At 45.4% G+C, this 24,993-nt stretch overlaps 1 pseudogene; it reads left to right on the top strand.

The window, feature by feature from the left end:
• The window catches only part of LOC133628419 (tektin-3-like), a 46,733-nt pseudogene extending 23,197 nt beyond the window's left edge, over positions 1-23,536 (top strand).
• Positions 23,537-24,993: the final 1,457 nt, after the last annotated feature.

Raw genomic sequence — 24,993 nt, 5'->3', positions numbered from 1 at the left:
TGGATTTCCCCAGCCTTACAACAAACAAAAACCCTTTTTCAAAAAATTGAGATGTTGGCGGGACTAATAAAAAAGGGTCGTGAAAGAGCATTACAAGTAGCTGGCGCTGAGCCGCATACCATAAGGATACCAATGAAAAATGACTCTTTACCATGGTATTTAGACAATACAGAAGATCTTCAGGAGGCGCTCTTAGGTGGCGGCAGTATAGTAGCAACAGACAAAATAATAAAAGCACCATTACAATGGCTAGGAAAATGCAATTGGCTAGTACGACCCAAACGAGAGCCGGCCCCCATCGCGGATGCGTTGACAGCATACACGGATGCAGGAAGAAAGTCTAGAACGGTGGCAATAACCTGGCAAGAGGAAGGGCAGTAGAAGCCGAAGAGAAGACACATTACAAACCTTGGAACTGTTGGCAGTAGTATGGGCCATGATGAATCTGAAAGGGCCCCTGAATGTGGTTACAGACCACATATGTCGCGGATATCGTAGAGAGAATCGAGGACGCCTCCATTAAGGAAGTGCAGAATCCCAAATTATTTGAATTATTAATACAGTTGTAGAAGGTAATAAAGCTTATGGAGCATGTTTATGCCATTATACATATCAGGAGCCATAAATGGGACATTGGGCTGGGAGAAGGTAATGCTAGGCCAGATAAGCTGGTCACAGTCACACATAATACGCCTCTGTCTAAACAGATACTAGCCAGAGAAGCGCACTCCCTGTTTCATCAGAATACACGGGGCTTACACCGAGAGTTTCAATTATCGCTAAAGGATGCAAAGACTATTGTTAGAGCTTGTCCCATTTGTAGCCATCACAATGGACGTGTTGGCTTAGGCATGGGGGTGAACCCTAGAGGATTATCTGCAAATGAAGTTTGGCAGATGGATGTCACTCATGTGGCAGAGTTTGAAAGACTAAAATATGTGCATGTAACCATAGACACATGGAGCAAATTCATTTGGGCACAGACAGGGGAGAGGACCATACACGTGGAGCTTCATTTATATAGTTGTTTTGAAACAATGGGACTCTATAAAGATATCTTGGTAAATATGGGGATATTAAGGACCCATATATGAAATTGTTAAAGGCCTCATATGTTATGAACCACCTGTGTGTGTTTGGGGAACAGAAGCTACCACCTGTAATAATGCATCACAATTTAAAGGCACAAAAGGAGAGAAAGAAAGAAATATGGGTTAAATATCGTGACCCTAAAACAGGGATATGGCAGCCTCCGGCCAAAGTATCATACTGTGGACGTGAGTATTTGTGTGTTGATTCTCCCACAGGATTCATTTGGGTGCCAGCCAGGTGGACAAGAGCTGTCCTTGAAGCTGCGGAGATCAAACCATCTGACGAAAAAGGACAGGAAGAGATTGGAGAATAAATACACCCTCGTCTTGCGGTCATTGGAGGACTGGCTAACAATCAAAAGACTGAAGATTATATAAGGAAAAGACAGTGAATTTAATGAATAATAATGAGGTGTTTTGTTATAACCATAGCTTTTAGTGTAACTATAATAGCTAATAGCTTAACGCATTTTAATCAGTCTAGAGATAATATTTGGATAACCTTTTTCTAATCCAACTGGTCAATCATCTCTTTGTCTTAGTTTGGGAGGGGTTACTAATCCTTTTAAAACGTGTTTGATAGGATTGCCCGTGTGGAATCCGGAGGAATTTTGTGGACTAGTAAACAATAACACATTGTGTAATAGGACGGGGCTGAACACAATTAGCGATGATCACGATCATTCAGATGGGAAACGTCAATGTGAGATAATTAAGTCCCTTAATACCACATTAGCCTCACCCCCTGAGGAAATAGACCTGTTTGGAAGTGTCAATGCAAGCTTCGGTACTAATGGAACTGGGGGAAATTGGATAAGGTTTATGTCACGGGATATCCATGACTTTAATAGAAATCGAAAATATTGGGCCACCTTAGACTCTTCTTTGAAGTCAGAAACGGTATTTAAGCAATTGTATCCCAGCTGTAATGTCTCTAGTATTACATCACCGAAGAAATTGCCCACGGGTATATTTTTAATCTGTGGAGAAAGGGCCTGGAACGGAATACCAGTACATCCCCCGGGTGGACCCTGTTATTTGGGGAAAACTCTCTTTATTCCACCCTAACTTAACCACGCTAATGCAGCTTACTGACCATAATAATAGCTCCCGAAAAAAACGTAGTTATTATGAGTTTGATTGTACTGATAATGGTCCCCCACGATTTTGGAGTGAACTGAAGCAAGTCATAGTTGCCACCCTTTTGCCAGGAGGAGCAGCTAATAAAGCCATGAACTTGGCTAAACAGTTAGGATGTTGGACTAAAGACGAGTTAAATAAAACTTCAAAAATGATTGATATGTAAACAGCTGACGTTCAAAGTGTAAATCACGCGGTGTTACAAAATAGAGCTGCCATAGACTTTTAATTATTAGCCCACGGACATGGATGGGAAGAATATGAGGGCATGTTTTGTATCATCCTGTCGGACCATTCCACCTCGATACATGCCAGACTGAAAGAACTTCAACAGAGATTACATCAGTTGAAACAAGAAGAGGAATTAGGACTTGAAGGATGGCTTAAGGGGTGGGGAATAGGCCCTTGGTTGCGAAATGTTATAATATATGGAATTGACTTTATGGGTATTGGTTTATTTGTATTGTTAGTGTTTGACTGTTTTATAAATTGTATTCAACGGACAATAGAAAGAACACTTGAGAGGATGTCGCAGGCTAATATCATTGTCCAAAAAGAAAACGGGGGATGTATAGAGAGTATTGTGGAGACTTGGCTAGAGGAAAGAGGACATGATAGAATACAGTTGGTTAGGCAGTAAGCATTAAGCGATAAGATATTGGACCCTTGCTCAAGGACGTCGTGTTCTTAAGGAAGAGAATTATATGATAACAGGATGAGAAAACCGGAACTTAGTTTAGGTTGAGCAGCTACAAGTATCCAAATTATGTTGAAACAGGGGCAGGATTTAACTGGGAAGCAACGATGAGCTTAGCTTTTGCAATACGTATGAGCCTGATTATTGTATCTATAAAAGAGTTGTATCATTGTAAATAAAGTTGAGACTTGCTCAGCACTACAGGATGTGTTTGTCTCCCGTCGTCTTCAGCAAGTATGGGAGCTACAAGAAAGTAGGAAGGCAGACCCCACCTACAGTAGTAAGTAGATCCCCATGTAATCTATCAGCCAGCACTGTGTCACATTTGCAGCTGCTTTCCTGTGGGCGCTATTTCCAATCCCAGTCACTTGGACTGCTCAACTCCCATTGAAAAAATATATGCTGTCTGTTACGTTATACCACTGCTTATGGGAGCTACAAAAAAGCTGGAAGGCAGACCCAACCTACAGTAGTGTATTGGGTCTGGGATGTTAGTGATTTTCCACAGCAGCTCCTGCAGTGCTGTGCTTACTGTTGATACCAATATTATGAGTACCGCTTGCACAGCATCAGGGCTGTCCCTCTAGCATTCCTTCCCCCACCTTCACCAATAGCTGTGGGTGGGCATGATCTTGGGAGGGACCATGCCAGGACAGCTGACCCAGGCTGTCCAAGGAGATATTCCATACCATATGACGTCAGCTCAGTAATATAAACTGGGGGAGAAGAGCAGGAAGGGGAGGCGAGATTCATTTCTGGCCTTCCAAAAGCAACCGCTACGCGTACTGAAGCCCTGCTTTTCGGGAGCTGGCCGGACATCGCTGCTGATGGGAAGTAGAGAGTAACAGCTTTATCTGCTTTTGCTTTGCTTCCCGCGCGTGCGGCTTTGCTGCTTATTTATTAAACTGCTTTTATCTCAACCCACGAGACTCCCATCTTATTTTCTCCCCTTCCCTGGCTTGCTGAGGAGGTGGAAGATAGAGTGGTGTGGTGGGCACCTGGCATCCAGCCAAACTCAAACTACCACAGCCCTTTTGGCGCCCAACGTGGGGCGAGATATTAGCAGTTTTACATTAACTGCATTGCAATTACAGTAAGCCAATGAGTGCAAAGTTCCTGTGCTGGTCACAGAGACTTGCTGTTATGCAGCTTATCTTACACTTTCTAATGTTTGGGAACATGATGCATGGCTCTGTGCTGTGCTTTAACCTTAATAGCTTTGCTAAGCTGGCTATATGATTCTGTGAAAAGGATGAAAGGGCCTGGGAACACAATGGCCCAAATAATAATAGCAAGTCTCATTCTGTTACTGATGGATTTACTGTGCTGTGGGAGCTATCTTGTAGAGGTCATGGGGCAGAGCACCTCTTTCCCCTCAGCTCGGACTGATCTAGACAATTTTGTTATACAGACTTCCCAGGTCCTTAGTCACCCTTATATGAGAGTTTTAATATTACTAATTAACATGGTTGGTATATGACATATTTTGTGGAATCTGGACTCATCTGGGTATCAGAAAGGACAAATTTGCGATGGAAACATGTTAAAATGCCCCCTGAAGCGGCCAGTCCCTGAGTGGCAGGGTGTGTGGATGAATTTGGGCAAATTCCTAGGACGGTTATCATCTCCTGTAACCTGGGATTTTACACCTGAACAGATAAAAAACCCTGCTTTACTGGCACGCTACCTGATAGAAGGGTGTCTTACCTACCCTAATGAGGCCCATCAGATTCAAGCACTATACTGGGGCCTAGCCTCTGCCTACCGAGCTGCATTCCAGTCCTCTCAGAGAACTATGATTGAAGTGGAAACTCAAACGGTACCTGAGACCACCATGGTTGAGTCAGTCGCAGTCCAGTCCTCTCAGAGAACTATGGCCGAGGTGGAAATTCAAACTATACCTGAGACTACCATGGTTGAGTCAGGGAATCAAACAACAACAACAGTGGTTGCCCCAGTAGTGAAAAAGAAGCAGTGGATAAGGAGGTCAAGTCCATGTCATCGATTAGTAAGGGCAGAAGAGGAGGAAGAGGAAAGGCTAGAAGAAGAAACTGGTCCTTCGGTAAGGAGATCAGGAGAAGGAGTGAAAGAAATCGAAAAGGAAATGGAAACTACTCGGTCCCTCACCTCAACAGAACTTAGAGATATGCAAAAAGATTACAGTCGCCAGTCAGGTGAGCGGATTGGTGCCTGGCTGCTCCGATGTTGGGATAACGGGGCTGACAGTCAGCAATTGGAAGGCAGAGAAGCCCAATAGCTAGGATCTCTTGCTAGGGACCGGGGAATTGATAGAGGCATTGGAAAGAAGACCTCAATTTTGTAGTCTCTGGAAACGGCTCCTCTCAAGTGTAAGGGCAAGATACCCATTCAAGGAAGACCTTGTAAATGCCTGAGGAAAGTGGACTAGAGCTGATGAAGGGATCCAATATCTAAGGGAATTAGCTGTGTTGGAAGTCATCTATGGTGATCTAGATAATGCCGAGGCCTCCACAGATCCAGACGATGTCCAGTGTACACGGGCCATGTTGAGAAAAGTGATTCAGAGTGCCCCAGCTACATATTCTAATATCCTGGCAATGGTGTATCATCCAGACATGGATATACCAACAGTGGAGAGGGTATCTTCTTGGTTACAGAACTATGAAGAGAGCCTCTGCACCTCCTCATCAGTGTGGGATGATGGTCTGACTGTCAGAACTGTCTCAAGAATTTGGTCATCCACTGTCCCGACCAGGGGAAAAGGAAGTCCCAGACGCCGGAGTACACCGCGAAATGAACTCTTGCTCTTTTTGCGTGGCCAAGGAGAGGATATGAGGAAGTGGGATGGTGAACCCACTTTTAAGCTGGAAGCGCGTGTACGTGAACTAAGGGGGAAGACAGCTGTTAGAAAAGGACCACCCAAGTGGGCTGTCAGCATAGTAGCTGCCAGAACAAAAGAGGACAATCAACAATCTCCAAGACATAGAAGAACTGCAACTACTTCCTTCGATGCCAATGAGGAGACTTCAGGTCTACAATTGCAAGGATCAGATAGCGAATATTCTGATGAAGAACAGAAATAGAGGGTCCCTGCCTCCAGCCAGGAGGAGGAAAGGGATGACCGAATCTACTGGACTGTGTGGGTTCGATGGCCTGGCACATCAAACCCACAAAGGTATAAAGCCTTAGTAGACACAGGGGCACAGTGTACATTGATGCCATCAAGGTATAGAGGCACAGATTCTGTCTGGATCTCGAGTGACAGGGGGATGTGAAGAATTATCTGTATTAGAGGCTGAAGTGAGCTTAACAGGGGACAAATGGAAAAAACACCCCATTGTGACTGGTCAGGGGCCCCTTGTATTCTCGGCATAGATTACCTCAGGAGAGGGTACTTCAAAGACCCCAAGGGGTATCGATGGGCTTTTGGTATAGCCACTGTAGATACAGAGAAAATCAAACAACTCTCTAATTTACCTGGCCTCTCAGAAGACCCTTTTGTTGTGGGATTGCTGCAAGTTCAAGAGCAACAGGTACCAATTGCTACCAGGACGGTGCACCGGAGGCAATATCGCATGAACCAAGATTCCCTGACTCCCATCCGTGAGTTGATTCATCAACTGGAGGCTCAAGGAGTAATTAGCAAAACTCATTCCCCATTTAATAGTCCCATATGCCCTGTGAAGAACTCTGATGGAGGGTGGAGGTTAACAGTAGACTATCGTGGCCTGAATGAAGTGACACCACCACTGAGTGCTGCTGTACCAGACATGTTAGAGCTCCAGTATGAACTGGAGTCAAAAGCAGCCAAGTGGTATGTGACGATTGACATCGCTAATGCATTTTTCTCAATTCCATTGGCAGCAGAGTGCAGGCCAAAATTTGCCTTCACGTGGAGAGGTGTCCAATATACCTGGAATCGATTGCCCCAGGGGTGGAAACATAGTCCTACTGTTTGTCATGGTCTAATCCAAACTGTACTGGAAATGGGTGATGCCCCTGAACATTTACAGTACATTGATGACATAATTGTATGGGGCAACAAGGCAGAAGAAGTGTTTGAGAAAGGGAAAAGAATAATACAGATTCTCCTAAAAGCTGGTTTTGCTGTAAAAAGAAACAAAGTAAAGGGACCTGCACAAGAGATACAGTTTTTGGGCATAAAATAGCAAGATGGGCGTCGGCATGTGCCTATGGATGTTGTGAACAAAATAGCGACTATGTCTCAACCAACTAATAAGAAAGAAACACAAGCTTTCCTGGGCCTTGTGGGATTCTGGAGGATGCATATCCCAGGTTATAGTCAGCTTGTGAGCCCTCTCTTTAGAGTAACCAGAAAGAAGAACTGTTTTGAGTGGGGCCTTGAGCAACAACAAGCTTTTCAACAAATTAAACAGGAAATAGCTCGTACAGTCGCCATTGGCCCATCCATACAGGATCAGATGTGCAGAATATCCTCTACACTGCTGCTGGAGAGCATGGTCTCACCTGGAGCCTCTGGCAGAAAACATCTGGAGAAACCCGAGGTCGACCATTAGGGTTTTGGAGCCGAGGATATCGAGGACTGGAAGCCCACTACACCCCAACTGAGAAAGAAATACTAGCAGCATATGAGGGACTTCAAGCTGCTTCAGAAGTCATTGGCACAGAAGCTCATCTCCTCTTGGCACCACGTCTGCCTGTGTTACACTGGATGTTCAAAGAGAAAACCCCTTCTATACATCATGCAATTAGCGCTACATGGAGTAAGTGGATGGCGTTGATTACACAACGATCTCGGCTGGGGAAATCTAATCGCCCAGGAATCCTGGAAGAAATCATGGACTGGCCAGAAGGCAGAGATTTTTGAGCATTGCCTGAGGAAGTAGCTCGTGCCCAAGAGGCACCACCATATAATGAACTATCAGAAGATGAGAGGCATTATGCTTTGTTTAGTGATGGATTCTGCCGCGTGGTAGGAAATCATCGTAAGTGGAAAGCTGCTGTGTGGAGTCCCACACGACGAGTTGTTGAGGCCACTGAAGGAGAAGGTGAGTCGAGTCAGTTTGCTGAAGTGAAAGCCATCCAACTAGCTCTAAAGATTGCAGAACGAGAGAAGTGGCCAGTACTCTATCTTTATACTGACTCCCGGATGGTGGCTAATGCTCTATGGGGATGGCTACAGCAATGGAAGAAGACCAACTGGCAGCGCAAGGGTAAACCCATCTGGGCTACTGCATTATGGCAAGACATTGCTGCTTGGGTGGAAAAAATTACTCTGAAGGTTCGTCATGTAGATGCTCACGTGCCAAAAAGCCGTGCCAATGAAGAACAGTGGAACAACCAACAGGTAGATAAAGCTGTCAAAATTGAAGCAGCTCAGGTAGACCTAGACTGCCGTGAAGTTTTCAGCTCTAAGTCTGAGAAACCCAGGCTTGAAGCCTGAAACCCAGGCCTGAAGCCTGAAACCAGACTCTAAGTCTGAAACCAGACTCTAAGTCTGAAACATCCAGGCTCAAAGCCTGAAACACCCAGGCTCGAAGCCTACTTCATGCGACGATCAACCCAGGGTCCGATTCTCAGCTGTGTGGGAAGAAATCAGTCCTACTCAATGTGAGTGACAGCAGAAATCTTCTTCTTTCTTGAGAGCAGGCTCTAACTTATATACACAGCAGCTTCAAAGCTAGCTCAGCAACAGCAGCTAATAGATTAAATTCTTATGTTCATCCTACTTGCGGTTTCTGCGATAAGCAAGCTCCCTCACATTTTCCCATCTTGTTTTTCTCCGAAGTTGTTTTCCACCTTGAGCTGTTAGCTCGTTAGCTGAAAACAGCCCGACCTTGAAGGAGGAAAAAGCGGCCTGCTGTCTTCGCTGACTATGTGACAGCAACTACTTTAACCATGGCTCTGACTCTGGTCTTGATTGTGCATTAAATTCATATAACTAGAACTCAGATTGCCTTGCCCCATCAGGCCTAACATTATACCCTGGGATCCGTGTCCATTCTCCCTTAACCACTCCTTGACACTAGACTGGGAGCGTAAAGGTGAGCTATTTATAGCTCGATGGGCCCATGAAACATCAGGACATCTGGGAAGAGATGCAACATATAGATGGGCTCGTGATCAAGGGGTGGACTTGACCATGGAAGCCATTACACAGGTCACCCACGGATGTGAAATGTGTGCTGCAATCAAGCGAGCTACACGAATCAAGTCTCCCTGGAACGGAGGCCGATGGCTGGGTTTTCAATAGGGTGAGGCCTGGCAAGTTGACTATGTTGGACTGCTACCACGAACACATCAAGGCAAGCGTTCTATACTCACCATGGTGGAAGCAACTATCAGTTGGTTGGAAACATACCCTGTAAACCATGCCACAGGTCGAAATACTGTCTTGGGTCTTGAAAGGCAAGTTTTGTGGCGACACGGCACTCCAGAAAGAATTGAGTCAGATAATGGAACTCATTTTCGAAATAATTTCATAAACTCCTGGGCAAAGAAACATGGCATTGAGTGGATATACCACATCCCCTATCATCCACAAGCCTCTGGAAAGATTGAGAGATATAACGGATTGCTAAAGACCATGTTGAGAGCTCTAGGCAATGGGGCATGGAAGCAGTGGGATAAAAATTTAGCAGAAGCCGCTGTGGTAGTTTGAGCCTGGCTGGATGCCAGGTGCCCACCACACCGCTTTATCCCCCACCTCCTCAGCAAGCCAGGGAAGGGAAGAAAATAAGATGGGAGTCTCGTGGGTTGAGATAAAAGCAGTTTAATAAATAAGCAGCAAAGCCGCACGCGCGGGAAGCAAAGCAAAAGCAGATAAAACTGTTACTCACGTCCCATCAGCAGCGATGTCCAGCCACCTCCCGAGAAGCAGGGCTTCAGTACGCGTAGCGGTTGCTTTGGGAATGCCAGAAATGAATCTCGCCTCCCCTTCCTGCTCCTCTCCCCCAGTTTATATTACTGAGCTGACGTCATATGGTATGGAATATCTCCTTGGTCAGCCTGGGTCAGCTGTCCTGGCCATAGTCTCTCCCAAGATCATGCCCACTCACAGCTATTGGTGAAGGTGGGGGAAGGAATGCTGGAGGGACAGCCCTGATGTTTTGCAAGCGGTAGTCATAATATTGATATCAACAGTAAGCACAGCACTGCAGGAGCTGCTGTGGAAAATCACTACCTTCCCAGACCCACTACAGCCTCTTGGCTGGTTAACAGCAGAGGTTCAACTAACAGTCCTGGTCCTGCCCAAAGAAAACCACTACATACTGTGGGGTGAGATAAGGTCCCTGTAGTGCACCCAGGGAAATGGCTGGGAAAGGCAGTATGGGTTGCGCCTCCCATGGGAAAGGGCAAACCCATTCGTGGGATTGTCTTTGCTCAAGGGCCTGGGTGTACTTGGTGGGTGATGAGAAAGGATGGGGAAACTCGATGTGTACCTCAAGGAGACTTAACCTTGGGGGACAAATAACCTGTTATGTGAGTTATCTGTTGTAGATGAACTTTGCAAGAAAAACTGGACAAGTGGACAAACCAAGCCGGTGCTGGTGCCCAACACTGAACATACTGTTTCCCCTGGCCTGGATATCCATCTTGATGGATTACACAGAAGTTCTGGCCTGCTCCAGTGAACATCTACAGAGGATGAAAGATATAAGAATGTTGCTTGTTTTTTTGATGCAAGATGCAAGAGGGAATACTAGAATGATGTTTGTCTGTTGAAGAGTGAGGGTACTGGTTAATGAGAGTATATAAGAATGTGTATGGGTTGTTAAAATGGTTTGTCTGAGCATGACAGAAATGGTATGGAATAAGGAGTGGAGACTGTAGTGGGACTAACAGCTAACAGCTTTATCTGCTTTTGCATTGCTTCCCGCGCGCCCGGCTTCGCTGCTTCTTTATTAAATAACTTTTATCCCAACCCATGAGACTCCCATCTTATTTTGTCCCCTTACCTGTCTTCCTGAGGAGGTGGAAGATAGAGCGGTATGGTGGGCACCTGGCATCCAGTCAGACTCAAACTACCGAAAGAAGTAAGTAGGCCCCCATGTAGTCTCTCAGCTAGCCTTGTGTCACCTTTGAAGCTGCTTTCCTGTGGGAGCTATCTCCAATCCCACGCTCTTGGTTTTGTCAGCTCCCTTTAAAAACATATTCTGTTGGTAGAAGTCATACCACTGCGTATGGGAGCAACAAGAAAGAAGGAAGGCAGACACAACCTATAGTAGTAAGTAGGTGCTCATGTAGTCTATCAGTCAGTACTGTGTCACATTTTCAGCTTCTTTTCTGTGGGAGCTATCTGCAATACCACTCACTTGGACTGCTCAACATCCAATGAAAAAATACAGACTGTCGGTAGAAGTTATACCACTGAGTATGGCAGCTACAAGAAAGCAGGAATGTAGACACGATCTACAGTACTAAGTAGATCCCCATGTAGTCTATCATCCAGCACTGTGTCCCATTTTCAGCTGCTTTCCTGTGGAAGCTATCTCCAATAACACGCACTTGTACTGCTCAGGTCCCATTGAAAAAATATATGTTATCGCTTAAGCTATACCACTGCATATGGGAGGTACAAGAAAGCAGGAAGGCAGACCCCACCTACAGTTGTAAGTAGGTCCCCATGTATTCTCAGCTAGCACTGTGTCACCTTTGAAGCTGCTTTCCTGTGGGAGCTATTTACCATCTCACTCCCTTGGACTGCTCAACACCAATTGAAAACATATATGCTGTCAGTTAAGTTATACCACTGCGTATGGGAGCTACAAGAAAGCAAGTAGGCAGACCCCAACTACAGTGTTAAGTAGATCTCCATGTAGTCTATCAGCCAGCACTGTGTCACATTTGCACCTGCTTTCCTTTGGGAGCTATGTCCAATCCCACTCACTTGGACTGCTCAGCTCCCATTGAAAAAATACATGCTGGCGGTAGAAGTCATACCTCTGCCTATGTGCTGAAGACGACAGGAGAGAAGCCCACCCTGTAGTAGAACAAGTCTCAACTTTATTTGCAAAGATACAGCTCTTTTATAGATACAATTATCAGGCTCATACATATTGCAAAAGCTAAGCTCATCGTTGGTTCCCAGTTAGATGCAAATCTTGTCCTTGTTTCAACTCTAGATATTTGTGGCTGCTTAACCCAAACTAAGCTCCTGCTTTCTCATCCAGTTATCATACAACTCTTCTGCTCTCACATCCTTGAGCAAGGGTCCAATATCTTATCGCTTAATGCTTACTGCCTAACCAGATGTATTCTATCATGTCCTCTTTCCTCTAGCCAAGTCTGCAAAAAATTCCCCACATTTCCCCCGTTTTCTCGTTGGAAAATGATATTAGCCTGCCACCTCCTCTCAAATGTTCTTTCTGTTGTCTGTTGAATACAATTTATAAAACAAGGAAACACTAACAATACAAATAAAACAATACCCATAAAGCCAATTCCATACATTATAACATTTCACAACATAGGGCTTATTCCCCATCCCTTAAGCCATCCTTCAAGTCCTAATCCCTCTTCTTGTTTCAACTGATGTAATGCTTGTTGAAGTTCTTTCAGTTTGGCATGTATCGAGGTGGAATGGTCTGACAGGTACATACAACACATGCCCTCATATTCTTCACATCCATGTCCGTGGGCTAATAATAAAAAGTCTATGGCAGCTCTATTTTGTAACACCGCATGATTTACACTTTGAACGTCAGCTGTTAACATATCAATCATTTTTGAAGTTTTATTTAACTCGTCTTTAGTCCAACATCCTAACTGTTTAGCCAAGTTCATGGCCTTATTGGCTGCTCCTCCTGGCAAAAGGGTGGCAACTATGACTTGTTTCAGTTCACTCCAAAATCGTGGGGGACCAATATCAGTACAATCAAACTCATAAGAACTACGTTTTTTGCGGGAGCTGTTATTATGGTCAGCAAGCTGCATTAGCGTGGTTAAGTTAGGGTGGAATAAAGAGAGTTTCCCCAAATAACAGGGTCCACCCGGGGGATTTACTGGTATTCCGTTCCAGGCCCTTTCTCCACAGATTAAAAATATACCCGTGGGCAATTTCTTCGGTGATGTAATACTAGAGACATTACAGCTGGAATAAAATTTCTTAAATACCGTTTCTGACTTCAAAGAAGAGTCTAAGGTGGCCCAATATTTTCAGTTTCTGTTAAAGTCATGGATATCCCATGACATAAAACTTATCCAATTTTCCCCCAGTTACATTAGTGCCAAAGCTTGCATTGGGACTTCCAAACATGTCTGTTTCCTCAGGGGGTGAGGCTAATGTGATATTAAGGGACTTAATTATCTCACATTGACATTTCCCATCTGAATGATCGTGATCATCGCTAATTGTGTTCAGTCCCCTCCTATATCACAAGGTGTTATTGTCTACTAGTCCACAAAATTCCTCCGGATTCCATACGGGCAATCCTATCAAACACCTTTTAAAAGGATTAGTAACCCCTCCCAAACTAAGACAAAGAGATGATTGACCAGTTGGATTAGCAAAGGTTATCCAAATATTATCTCTAGGCTGATTAAAATGCAACATGCTGTTAGCAATTATAGTTATTCTAAAAGCTATGGTTATAACAAAACACCTCATTATTATTCATTAAATTCACTGTCTTTTTGTTATATAACCTTCAGTCTTTTGATTGTTAGCCAGTCCTCCAATGACCGCAAGACGAGGGTGTATTTATTCTTCAATTTCTTCTTGTCCTTTTTTGTCAGATGGTCTGATCTCCGCAGCTTCAAGGACAGCTCTTGTCCACCTGGCTGTGTTCTGGTTTAGCAAGGAGTAGCTTTTGGCTTAGTAACAGGGGAACCGGGTTTCAGTGAAGACCTGGTAAAGAGTTTGCGTACTCTCCCCCGGCTCCTGTGTTCACACCCACCTCCGGCCCGGCTGGGCCAATCTGGTTCCTCTGTGATCACTATTTAGGGGACGGGAATTCGAAATGCGAGGGGAGAGGTGTAAGAGTGATACAAGATGGAGGCAACCACGTGGATCCTTCAGCCAGAGAGTGCGGCAGGAAGGAGAAGCAATAGACCAGAGACTCCTCTGTAAGCCGTGGCGAGAATGCAAGCTGTGCCCCTGCAACCTATGGAGATCCATGGCAGGACCGAGAGTTACCAGCAGCTCAATGTGAGTGAGCCCGGACGGGCGAGGGACTGTGTGGAGAGATGGTCATGGCCCAGGCCGTGTTGGAGAGCCTGCACGTCGCAGAGCAGCCCCACACAAGAGGCAAAGAGGAGCTGCAGCTTTTGGAATAAGTGCGCGTCGGAGCAACCCGTACAGGTCTGCCGTGTGTGTTAGTTACCCCACGGACTTGCAGGGAGGACTGGTGTGGAGTTCACCCGTCCTGAGGAGGGACAAACGGCAGAAGCTATCGGGAACAGACTAACTGAACCCCCCATTGCCTGCCCCACCCAACCATTCAGGGGGGGACAGGGTAAAAACACCGGGATCAGGGCTCTGAGCCTGGAAAGAGGGGAGGTGTGGCAAGAAGGTGTTCTTAAAAAGACTGGTTGGACTCTTCATTGATGTATTACTCTGTGTTGTTTCATTTTGGTCATGTTTTGGGTTTTTGGGGGTATATTTTAGTTGATGTTGCATTAAATAATTTTTCTGTTTTCTTCCCTAAACCCAGTAGCCTGGTCTGTTTTGTCCTGAAACTTAAGGGGCAATTAAGCTCTCCCTGCCCTTGAGCAATTCTCAACCTCTTCTGTACTTGAGGCTAATCCTGGTCTTTGTTCCCTGATGGGCCTAAACCATGACAGGCTGGCACCCAAACGGATCCTTTGGGAGAATCAACACACAAACACCCACATCCCCAGTATAATACTTTGGCTGGAGGCTGCCATATCCCTGGTTTAGGGTCACAATATTTAACCCATATTTCCTTCTTTCTGTTCTTTTGTGCCTTTGGATTATGATGTATTATTACAGGTGGTAGCTTCTGTTCCCCAAACACACACAGGTGGTTCATAACAAATAAGGCCTTTAACAATTTCATATGTGGGTCTTGAACATCCCCATATTCACTAAGATATCTTTTGAGAGTCCCATTAGCTCTTTCTATTATGGCCTGTCCTGTGGGGGAATGGGGAATCCCTGCTATATGTTTAACTCCCCATTGCCTCATAAACTGTTCTATGCTTCTACTTGTATAGGCCGGCCCCTTGTTTATACCATGTGCTTATATCTGCTACCACCAGCACCTCCTCTCACTCCATCCCGTGCCCACCTCTTCTGTACCTTCCACCTCTCACATTACAACCTGAGATCTTCCGGACGCCTACCACATCTACCCCTCTCTATGCTAGATGACTCCAGTGTCCTGTGGCACGGGCATATGATCAGGTGCTGGTCGTGTTCCACTTCACTATTCAATCCTGCCAATAGTTGAGTGACTCCATCTTGATCTGCATCACAGGGAGCACTCCGAGAAACACGTCAATCTGCAAGAGAGACTCAGTAGACCGTTATATCTTCTACGCCCCATGCTTTCCCCCTCCCTAAGATGGTTGAGCTGTACTTTTAAAGTAGTGTGAACGCATTTAAAGACTGCCTGTCCCTGGCTAGTGTGAGGGATACCGTGGCTCAATGCATGGAGATAGCTGGTATGTCCATGACCCCTCCAGGCAGCCTGCTCCACTGATTTTAATAACTCAAATTGTACTAACAAGAATCAGAACTCCATAATCAGCAGCAAAGCTAGCGTGTTTAAATTAATTCTAATTGGTCCTTTCTCCAAAAGCCAGCTGTAGTTTTCTGTGACAAGCCTTGCAGTTTCACACGCTGCCCCAGCCTCCTCCTTGGTCCAAGTGGTTATCTCGTAGGTATTTTTGCTTCTTCGTTTCTCACAGTCGAGAGCAGCTCAAGGACAATCTGCACATTAGTTTAGAAACTCATGCCTGGTAAGCTGCTTCTTATCCACTGAAAAAAAACACAGCTGACAAACAAAGTTATTATACTTGTGCTAAAAGTAAAATCTCTAGTAGGTCTATGTTGCAAAGTTGTATGGCTAATACTACTTACATTACTAATCAAGTCTTCTAATGTCATTGAGGTTTGGTTACTTTGTTTGCTAGGCCAGTATCATAATTTGCATAGCTCAGTTAATAAAGCAGATACTCCTGATGTTTCTAAATCATTGTGTGATTAGGCATCAAGATGGTCAGTTGTCTCAAACTGCATGGTCCCCTTTGTAATCTCGAGGGTATTCCAGGCCATGTCTGGTCCCCGCAGATCAGAAAAATTCCCTTTGGTAACTACCGGCACAAGACTAGACCTGGATCTTTTTGGTGAAGTATAATTGCACCAAGACGTTGTGTTCTTATACACGTCCAGGATGGGATCCACATTCTGTCCCAAATGTTTTGGTATTGCTGGTAAAATTAAACATAACACAAAAATCCATCTTTATAGATCCCAATAATTCTAACTCCTGTGGCTCTGTTGTCATTATTGGCAACCATGAAATGATCAAATCCCAGCTGTCAACTTTGCCATTACCCTTAACTAAGGGATTTGGTTTTAATGCATTTGGTACAGGCCATTGTGCCACATCTGATGGAACTCCCGTCAAACAGGTAGAAAAAGGATGATCTGGAGTGGCAATTGATAAACATATGGTAGACTGATTGATTGCTTTGGACAGTGTAAGCCACATGTTTTGCTTGGGTTGTTGAAATTGCCTAAAACCATTTACCCCAAACATTTGAAGCATCAATAGTATGACAAAATCCGTTGTTTTTTTTTTTTTTACTCCCAATCAAAAAAAAAAAAATCCTTCACCAATGAGTCTAAAACATAAATCACCTTTTAGCTTCTCAATGTCAAAATGTTCTGTTCTTCCAAGTTCCGTTCCTGACACCTAAACCACCTTAGAAAGTTTCCACTGTAAGAAAACCACTATTCATCATCACATTTTAAGCAAAATGCATAACATCACGACCAACAGTTTTTACACTCTTTGAGGCAAGAGACTGAGGATGGAAAGGATGAGGCCAGCGGTACGTGACGGCTGGGACTGGCAGTGTCGGCGCGCGGTATGTGTGTGGGGGGCACTCCGGAGACACTGACCGGGCGCGGGAAGCGGCTGCGCGGCGGCGGCTGCGGATGGTAGAGCCGGGGGCGGGGGGGATCTGGCTCACTCCGTGCCATCCCCGGTGGCGCAGTCGGTATTAATCCCTCCCATGTTTTCTTTTTCTTCCCTCGCGTGCCCGATGGTGCCCAGTCTAACATGGGGTCGCGCTCCCCCACTCTCCTCTGATCATCCTGCCCTGCACCCCCGCCCGACTCCGCCCACTTGCCAGTCCCCTGCAAGTCGTCCCAGGGGTAACTCAGCTGGCTGGGCTCGAATGGGAAGCAGCTCTCCCGCGGGGGCTCTGCTCCGAAGCCCCTTCGCCTCTCTGACTTTGTAAAAACTCTTGTGCAGAGAAGAACGTTTTGCTTAACACTCTGTTACCGCACCACCCCCCGTCTCCTCACCAGACTCCGTCTTCTAGCTCTCATTTCTGCCACTCCTCCACGTAGATCACTTATCTTCGGTGGCCAACGAGGCGGCTGACTTTTCCCCTTTGTCCCGCCTCCATTTCCGTCAGGTGCCAACTTTGGCGGATCGTGGGGTGGCTGACTTTTCTCTTTTCTCGGCATCATCCGCCTCAGCGCCGCTCCCGGCACTACTCTCTGTGCTGCTCCTGGCGCTGCTCTCAGCGCCTCTCTCGGCACTGCTCCCGACACCTCTCCCAGCGCTACTCTCGGCACTACTGTCGGTGCCTCTCCCGGCGCTTCTCCCGACGCTGATCTTTCTACATGTGTGGTGGGGGGAGCATTCCTTTTGAGACGGTAGGAGCCAGCGGGGTGGATTGGAACCAGTCACGCTCATTGTTTTTATTCTTACTCTGTGCTGCTGATGCATGCTCAGCAGCCTTCTTTTCTGCCTGTTGTTGCAACAACTCATTGTGCACTATCCTCCAAAGCTTCCCTAATATTTCAGCTATCTCATCGTCCTCCAGGGTAGCCTCCCACAGCAAATCCCCAAATTTACGCCATTCACTCAATTCATGCAGTGTATGTGGATTCTGAAACACTCCCTTAGCATACCCATAAGCAAAAAACTCTGTTAGGTCCCTTTCCAGATCTATACTCTTTATCTGCTGCTTCTGCAAGAATCCAGTAAATAAATCATATGCCGCTTGCATTTCCATACCTATTATCGTCAGCGCGCTGTTGCAGCCCTTCAAGGTCCGACGGCACGTATCGGCTGGGCTCGTCTATACAGTCACCCAGGGCACGGCGTGTTCCTAATTTTCATGCTTATTGCCGTCCTTGCTGCATAAGACCCGAACCCCTTCGTCGCTCCGCCGTGGCTCCCAGTCAAGTCCTTTGTGTATCGCGTCAGGGTCACCATTTACTGAAGACGACAGGAGACAAGCCCACCCTGTAGTGCAACAAGTCTCAACTTTATTTGCAAAGATAGAGCTCTTTTATAGATACAATAATCAGGCTCATACATACTGCAAAAGCTAAGCTCATCATTGGTTCCCAGTTAGATGCAAACCTTGCCCTTGTTTCAACATACTCGAGATACTTGTGGCTGCTTATTCTATCCTGTCCTCTTTCCTCTAGCTAAGTCTCCACAAAATTCCCCACACCTATGGGAGCTAAAAGAAAGCAGGAAGGGAGACCCCACCTACAGTGGTAAGTAGGCCCCCATGTAGACTATCAGCCATCACTGTGTCACATTTTCAGCTGCTTTCCTGTGAATGCTATCTCCAATCACACTCACTTGGACTGCTCAACTCCCTTTGAAAAAATACAGACTGTCGGTATAAGTTATACCATTACGTATGGGAGCTACAATAAAGCAGGAAGGAAGACCCCACCTACAGTAGTAAGGAGGTCCCCATGTAGTGTATCAGTCAGCACTGCGTCACATTTGCACCTCCTTTCCTGTGGGAGCTATATCAAATCCCACTCACTTAGACTGCTAAACTTCCACTTAAAAAAAACCACAGACTGTCGGTAGAAGTTATATCACTGGATACGGAAGCAACAAGAAAGCAGGAAGGCAGACCCCACCTACACTAGTAAGTAGGTCCCCATCTAGTCTATCAGCCAGCATTGTGTCACATTTTCATCTGTTTTCCTTTGAAAGCTATCTCCTATCCCACTCACTTGGACTGCTCAGCTCTTATTGAAAAAATACATGGTTTCTGTTAAGTTATTGAACTGCGTAGGGAATATACAAGAAATCAGGAAGGGAGATCCCACCTACAGTAGTAAGTAGGTCCCCATGTAGTCTATCAGCCAGCATTGTGTCAAATTTGTAACTGCTTTCTTATGAAAGCTATCTCTAATTACACTCACTTGTACTGCTCAGGTACCAATTGAAAAAATATATGCTCTCGGTTAAGTTATACCACTGCATATGGGAGCTACAAAGAAGCTGGAAGGCAGACCCCACCTACATTAGTAAGTAGGCCCCCATGCAGGCTATCAGCCAGCACTGTGTCACATTTGCAGCTTCTTTTATGTGAAAGCTATCTCCATTCCCACTCACTTGGACTGCTCAACTCCCATTGAAAAAATACAGACTGTCGGTAGAAGTTCTACCACTGCATATGGGAGCTACAAGAAAGCAGGAAGGCAGACCCCACCTACAGTAGTAAGTAGATCCCCATGTAGTCTATCCGCCAGCACTGTGTCACATTTGCAGCTGCTTTCCTGTGGGAGCTATCTCCAATCCCACTCACTTGGACTGCTCAGCTCGCATTGAAAAAATACATGTTTTCCGTTAAGTTATAGAACTGCGTATAGAATATACAAGACAGCAGGAAGGCAGACCCAATCTACAGTAGTAAGTAGGTCCCAATGTAGTCTATCAGCCAGAACTGTGTTACATTTTCAGCTCATTTCCTTTGGGTGCTATCTTCAATAAAACTCACTTGTACCGCTCAGGTCTCAATGGAAAAAATATATGTTGTCGCTTAAGTTATACCACTGCGTATGGGAGCTACAAAAAAGTTGGAAGGCAAATCCCAGCTACACTACAAAGTAGACCCCCATGTAGTCTATCAGCCAGCACTGTGTAACATTTGTAGCTGCTTTCCTGTTAAAGCTATCTCCAATACCACTCACTTGGACTGCTCAACTCCCATTGAAAAAATATATGCTGTCGGTTAAGTTATCTCACTGTCTATCAGAGCTTCAAGAAAGCAGTAACGGAGACCCCAGCTACAGTAGTAAGTAGGTCTCCATGTAATCTATAATCGAGCACTGTGTAACATTTGCACCTGCATTCCGTCTCCACTAACAGTCCCTTGGACTGCTCACTCCCATTGAAAAAATATATACTAGCAGTTAATCTATAGCAAAGTGTATGGGAGCTAGAAGAAAGCAGGAAGGCAGACCCCATCTACAGTAGTAAGTAGGTCCCCATGTAGTCTATCAGCCAGCACTGTATCACCTTTGCACCTGCTTTCCTGTGAGAGCTATCACCAATCCCATGCTCTTAGAATCGTCATCTCCATTTAAAAATACATTCTATCGGAGGAAGTTATACCACTGCGTATAGGAGGTACAAGAAAGTAGGAAGGCAAACCCAATCTACAGTACTAAGTAGGTCCTCATGTAGTCTATCAGCCAGCACTGTGTCACATTTGCAGCTGCTTTCCTATGGGAGCTATCTCCAATCCCACTCACTCTGAATGCTCAACTGCTATTTAAAATATAAAGACTGTCAATGGAAGTTATACCACTGCGTATGGGAGCTACAAGAAAGCAGGAAGGCATACCCCACGTACATTAGTAAGTAGGTGCCCATGTAGTCTATCAGCCAGCAATGTGTTACATTTTCAGTGGCTTTCCTGTGGGAGCTATCTCCAATCCCACTCTCTTGGACTGCTCAGCTCCCATTGAAAAAATACACGATTTCCGTTAAGTTATAGTACTGTGTATAGGATCTACAAGAAAGCAGGAAGGCAGACCCCACCTACAGTAGTAAGTAGGTAAACATGTAGTCTATCAGTCAGCAGTGTCACATTTGCACCTGCTTTCCTGTGGGAGCTATCTCGAATCCCAGACACTTGGACTGCTCAACTTCCATTGAAAAATTATATTCTGTCTGGTAATGTACACCACTGTGTATGGGAGCTACAAGAAAGCAGGAAGGCAAACCCCACCTACAGTAGTAAGTAGGTCCATAGGTAGTCTATCAGTCAGAACTTTGTGACATTTCCATCTGCTTTCCTGTGGGAGCTATCTCAAATCCCACTCCCTAAGACAGCTCATTTCCCATTGAAAAAATACATACTTTCTAAGTTATAGTACTGCGTATGGGATCTACAAGAAAGCAGGAAGCTAGACCTCCCCTACAATAGTAAGTAGGTCCCCATGTAGTCTATCAGCCAGAATTGTGTCACATTTTCAGCTGCTTTCCTCTAGGAGCTATCTTCAATAACACTGACTTGTACTCTTTAGGTCCCAATTGAAAAAATATATGCTGTTAAGTTATACCACTGCGTATGGGAGCCACAAAAAAGCTGGAAAGTAGACCCAGCGTATAGTAGGAAATAGGTCCCCATGTAGTCTATCAGCCAGCACTGTGTCACATTTGCACCTGCTTTCCTGTGGGAGCTATCTCCAATCCCAGTCACTTGGACTGCTACACTCCTATTGAAAAAATATATGCTGTCGGTTAAGTTATAGCACTGCATATGGGAGCAACAAAAAAGCAGGAAGGCAGAGCCCACCTACAGCAGTATGTAGGCCCCTATGTAGTCTATCAGCCAGCACTGTTGTGTGGAGAAATGGTTAAGGGAGCCCAGGCCTTACGGCAGTTAGAAAAATTAGTCTGTTGGTCGGAGCAGTAAGCTAATGTTACTACTGATGTTATTGAAAAAATTGTTGGCAAACCAGAAAAGCCTTAGACATGCTTTTTTGCAAGATCGTGCAGCTATTGATTTTTTTGCTATTGGCGGAACGGCACGGATGCCAAGACTTTGAAGGCATGTGTTGTTTTAATCTTTCTGATCATAGTGAATCTATTCACTAAGATTTGGCATATTTAATGACTCACGCTAAGAATATTACGGTGGGTTATAACCCTTTTGATAATTGGCTTCAATCAACTTTTAGGGGATTGTCACCTTGGTTGACTATGTTAATCAAAGAAGGATTAAGATGGATTTTTGTTATTTTACTTTTGCTTGTAATATTTAGAATAATATATAGTTGTATTATGAAGGCAGTGCAACGACTGACTCACTCAGTCTTGATTGTGCACAAACAAAACAATGGGAATTGTGGAGGAATGGTTAAGGGAGAATGGACATGGATCCCAGGGTATAATGTTAGGCCTAATGGGACAAGGCAATCTGAGCTCTACTTGTATGAATTTAATGCACAATCAAGACCAGAGTCAGAGCCATGGTTAAAGTAGTTGCTGTCACATAGTCAGCGAAGACAGCAGGCCGCATTCTGCTCCTTCAAGGTTGGGCTGTTTTCAGCTAACGAGCTAACAACTCAAGGTGGAAAACAACTTTGGAGAAAAACAAGATGGGAAAATGTGAGGGAGCTTGCTTATCGCAGAAACCGCAAGTAGGATGAACATAAGAATTTAATCTATTAGCTGCTGTTGCTGAGCTAGCTTTGAAGCTGCTATGTATAAAAGTTAGAGCCTGCTCTCAATAAAGGAGAAGATTTCTGCTGTCACTCACATTGAGTAGGACTGATTTCTTCCCACTCAGCTGAGAATCGGACCCTGGGTTGATCGCCGCATGAAGTAGGGTTGGAGCTGGATTTTCAGGCTTCGAGCCTGGTTTCAGACTTCGAGTCTGGTTTGCAGACTTCGAGTCTGGTTCATTTTTCAGGCTTCGAGTCTGGTTTCAGGCTTCGAGCCTGGTTTGCAGTCTTCGAGTCTGGTTCATTTTTCAGGCCAAGAGCTGAAAACTTCGAGGCATATGGCGCCCGAACAGGGACCATCACTGGGTGTTACCGGGTAAAGAGCCTGCCTCCGGGGAGCTGAGACTTGAAAATCCGGAGGCAGAGGCAGTCGTCGGAGGAGGAAGTCTGCCGGATCCCAAGCGGAGGCTACTGTACCCGGGGCAGTGACTACAGGTTGCAGTGAGACGAGGATCCGACAACATGGAAAAGGACTCTCACTTTTAGAAAAAGCGGGGGGTGGACTTAAAAGTGACCGATTTATCTGGTCTACTTGTATATGGTAATTGTAAAGGCTTTTTTAAGGACTCTGAGAAATATTTTGATGAGGAGGAGTGGAGAGCATATGGGATTTGTCTTTGGGACTTGGTTATAGACGAAGATAAGACTGCTCGGAAACTGATGAAACAGTGGAGAGAAGTAATTAACTGTTTGAAAAAGTATAAGTTGGAAAAGGATTTGGCTGCTGCTGTGACTCAGCGGCTTGATATGCCTGAGACTGCAGTCGAGCCGACAGCTGGACTGCTCGGTATCGGTATGTCTCTCCTCCCTTTTCTGGTGAACCTGTTGCAGTTCGTGGGACAGCAACTGCGGCTGCGGTTTCGGCAGCCTCGACGTCTGAGTCAGTCCCTGATTCATGTTGTACTCCAAGCACCACCCCCGATCTGCCCTCTAGTTCATCCGCTCCCTTAACAGCTGTGGGAAACGGTGCAAGGGAAAAGACAGAATCTGCTGAGAAAAAGGAATTGCCTGAATCTTCAGCTCCGTGTGTTCCTTCAAAGGAGAAGAGTGGGGTCAAAAAGATTATTCAAGTGCGTTATTGTGGTGTTGACTGGCGATGTGTGGCTGAGCAGGCTAGTGGAGAGGGGAATTATGAAGCCGCCGTCACTTTGACATGTCCAGCATTGTATATGAGAGATGCAGTGGGGAATGTGAATGGTGATTATCACCCCTTAAATTGGAAATTGCTCACCCAATTGCGAGCTACAGTTAACGAAGGAGGTATTCATAGTGAACCTGCCAAACAAATGCTAAACTATATTTGGAGCACCGGGATATTACTCCCGGAGGATATAAAAACTATCATGAGATTAATACGTACTCAGTCTCAACAATTATTATGGCAGGCTTATTGGCAACAGCAATGTGATGCCAGCCAGGCTATTCCCAGACAACAAAATGATCCTCTTTTTGGGGTCATCTCAGCACAATTAATGGGAACAGAACCTTTTGCCACTGTAGAAATGCAACTATATATGGGACCCGAGGTCAATCGAGAAAGTATGCGAACTGCCCGTCTTGCTTTAGATCATGTACGTGAATCCGCTCCTGTACCTTCTTATATGAGTATACGACAAGGGAGGAGCGTTGCTTTTGGACCGTTTGTAGACAGAGTGGCTGAGGCTCTAAACAAAGCTGGGGTCCCCGATTACCTTAAAGGACCGCTGTTAAAACAATGCCTCCTTGAAAATAGCAATATACAAACTAAAGGGGTGCTGGTTACCTTGCCAATCGGGGCTTCGATAGAGGATATGCTGGAGCGAATGTCACGAGTTCCTGCTGGGGATCAAGCTATGTTGGTAGAGGTGTTGTCTTGCATGGGGGAAAAAATTGAGAATATGGGAAAAGATTTAGCCGCAGCTCAGGAAAGTGCATTCGCAGCAGCATTAGCCCCCTTAAGATCCAATAGTGGGGCAAGTAAAGGGGAGGAAAAACGGGTTAAGTGTTTTTGTTGTGGTAAAGAGGGTCACTACAAAAGGAATTGTAAAGCTAAAATACGGTGTGAGACCTGTCAAAATAATTCTCATATAACTGGTGGGTGTCGGTCGGGAAACGGACGAGTGAGAGCGACAGGCAGCCGTGCAATGACAACAGTAGCGGCTCTGGCACAATATGTTCACCAAACGTTCCAGCCTGCAGCCCAGCAACCAAGGGGAGCCTGGGATTCGACCTGATTACAGCAGTAGATACCACTCTTATTACACGAGAACCTGTCAAGATATCATCTACTCTGACAGGACCATTACAATGTAACGGGAGCTCTTGTGGTGCTTTGCTTTTAGGACGATCATCATCAGCTATTAACGGTCTCTTGATAGTCCCCGGAGTGATAGATGCAGACTATACTGGGGTAATATAGATTGTGGCTT

This window comes from Colius striatus, chromosome W (assembly GCF_028858725.1).
Source record: "Colius striatus isolate bColStr4 chromosome W, bColStr4.1.hap1, whole genome shotgun sequence".
NCBI lineage: Eukaryota > Metazoa > Chordata > Aves > Coliiformes > Coliidae > Colius > Colius striatus.
Note: the sequence above shows the minus strand (reverse complement) of the source record. Positions and strands in the feature narration are given on the sequence as shown.